The following is a 3136-nucleotide window of genomic DNA, read 5'->3' as shown; positions in this document are numbered from 1 at the left end:
ACAAATCCGTATAGAAGAAGAACACATACTGAATAAAGAAAGCTCTTATAACGATATTGTTTAGGAAAATAAATTGCTTAAGGTAGATCGGACACATGCATAGACGCCAAGATGTCAAACTTGTAAAACTGGTATGGAAGGAAGTTAGCACATAAGAATGCCACTTGGGCGTCTCAGTATGCAATGAAGAGAAAACATCCAATCATATCTCAAAAAATTAACATCGTGAAGGTTCTTCTTTGAACCCCATAACAAATGGCTAATTTTTTACTTTTCATTAAAAATTTAAATTTTAATAAACCACGTAAATAACGTTTTAAAAATTTATGTCAATATTTCTGAAGTGCCTTTCCTGGGATAACTTTTTTTATTCTGGTTTGTTTGATTACATGTAATTGATTTGATAGTCCCCAACAGATGAGTATTGACTATAGGTAGGATAGCAGGTAGTTGAACAGGCATGTTTTGATAAATATGATGGGTCGGTAGATAGTCCCATGATTCCTAAATCTGACCTCATGTTACCTTCCCCCTTTATTTGTGGAAGTCCTAAGGACATTTTTTCTCTTGGGGCATCCTCCCAATTTAACTTGGCAATGCAGTTATTATAAAGCCTTTGGATATAGCCAGCGCAACTTTAGCATTGAGATTTAGCTTCTTGTATGACGTTGCTGTCTTTATATACGTGTTTGACCTTGGCATTATTTCCGTTCGTTAATGGTTAGTACGCGGACCTTTGTAAGTCGGAAAATACTTCTCATGGCTTTTCTAGCAATCCCGATCTAATTAATACCTGAGTTTCACGTACATTGTTTTGTCAGCGTTCTCGTCACATATCCACACATTAGCACTGGTTTAATCACTGTTTTATATATCCTGATTTAAGAGAGTCGTATTAGACTTCTGAATTTAAAAGTATTATAAGAGTTATGTATACATCAGTTAGCTACCTGAATATTCCCTTTTATTTCTTATGTTACAAAGTTATCTACGATATCTAAAACGTTTCAATCCTTTAAAATTATATGGGTTTATTGTTACATTATGCCCTTCTCTACGTCATCTCTTTTGTATGTTAAAGAACATGTATATGCTTTATTACTGACTATTAGACCGTTTTTTTCGCTAATATCATTATTTTATAGCATCCCATTATTTAATTTATGGATTAAATCCGGATAGCAAATTGATATTCTTCACTTATGACATTCTGCAATTATTGTTGGATAGCCCAAAATTGACGAAGTAAGTCTAAAACGTTAATCACAAAAAACTTATCGGTAAAATTATATTAAGGATTATGTGCAGAAGTATTTTATATAGCTGACAAAATAAATATATTGACCGATAGCTTTTGTGGTCGTTGGAGTTTTTGCAGGTTTAAGCAAGGTAACAACTTTGTCTTTGCTTTGCTTGTCTGCAGACTTTGGATATCAGTAATTGTTGTGTTTTTGGTACAAATTTTATAAGCTTTGTGCTCAAATCTTCAGTCAGTAACCGTAATATTGTTCATTATATAGGTAGATAGTGGATCCAAGCTCAACATAGTTGAAAGGTTCCCTCAGCTGACTGGTTTTGTCCTCTCTCATTTAAGTTTTTCTTTACTTATTTGCCAGCAGAGATAGCACTTTTACATTTATTATGTGTTTTTCAGGAATCATATTAATACCAAATACCCTAGGTTTGGCCCTCTATATGTTTCCTGCACTAGAAATACGTCACATTTGTGCTAAGCACCCTTAATATTTATAGACATAATTAGAATAGTTGGTCCTAAAAAGGGCCGATTTGACAAAAATCATATTGAACGGGTGATTAGCCGATTAATTTTTTGTTCATTACCCAGGGTACGTCAGATTGCGGTGGTCTTATTAGTACTTAAATTTTCGTAAAGGCTTCTCTTTTGAACTCCATAATAAATGGCTAATCTTTAACTTTTCATTAAAAATTTAAATTTTACATACTGTTACTTTTCGACGATATTTCGAATCAGATATGTATAGTAATCACCGTACTTAATATAGAGTCTCTTTGTGAAAAGTAAGTGAGTTTATCATATCGGTGACAACTCATATATGGATAATAAGGACATAAACGGGTAAAATAAGTGTACAAAATTTCAAATAAATATATCGACGGTATTGCTTAGAAGATGGGTTTATCCCAGAAATCAAAGGTTACAGGTATATTAAAGGTTCTGTTTACGTATTTTCATTACTAAAAAAGTATATTTAAAATAAAAGCCTTAAGGTATTTTTAGATTCTATGGAAATTAGAATTTAGGGAAATCAGCAAATTAAAAAATACAGCCATAATTCTAAATCACCAACTTGAGACAAACAGTTGTCCCCTCTTCAACTTATTCAGTTACAGGCTATAACATGTAAACGCATACCTGTTTTATTGTCAGATAAAATAAATTTCCATCAAGTGACAGTCGAATCCATCACTTACTTAAAGAGTAGGAAAAGACATGCTTATGCTTTAGAGTACGGGTACTTTATTACAAAGTACCCTTTGCTTTTGGCAATTAGTTTCTCACTTTCTCAGCGATGGATCTCTCTTTCCTCATCAATAATGTTTTCGCTCGATACTGTCTGAATATCTTATTCTACGATATTTAGATTTCACTATATGCTCTACATTTCTTGGCAATACTTCTAATGGGTTTTCTGGTAATACTGATCTAATTAATACCTGAGTTTTACTTACATTGTTTTGTCAGCGTTCTCGTCATGTATCCAGTCAATAGCATTGGTTTAATCACTATTTTATATATCCTTATTTTAGGGATTCGTATTAGACTTCTGGATTTAAAAGTGTTATGAGGGTTATATATACATCAGTTAGTTACCTGAATATTCCATTTTATTTCTTATGTGACAACGTTATCTACGATACCCAAAATGCTGCAATCTTTCAAAATTATATGGGTTTAGTGTTACGTTATGCCCTACTCTACATCCTTTCTTTTGTATGTTAAAGAACATTTATTTGGTTTTCTGATTACTGACTATTAGACCGTTTTTTTTGCTGCTTTTTTGCAGCATTATTCTATAGCATTCTAATATTTAATTTATGAATTAAAACGGGTAGAAAATAGATATTCTTCACTTTCTCAGAGAAATAATATTCT

The sequence above is a fragment of the Diabrotica undecimpunctata genome, chromosome 11, assembly GCF_040954645.1.
Source record: "Diabrotica undecimpunctata isolate CICGRU chromosome 11, icDiaUnde3, whole genome shotgun sequence".
Taxonomy (NCBI): domain Eukaryota; kingdom Metazoa; phylum Arthropoda; class Insecta; order Coleoptera; family Chrysomelidae; genus Diabrotica; species Diabrotica undecimpunctata.
This window is presented reverse-complemented; position numbering follows the sequence as displayed.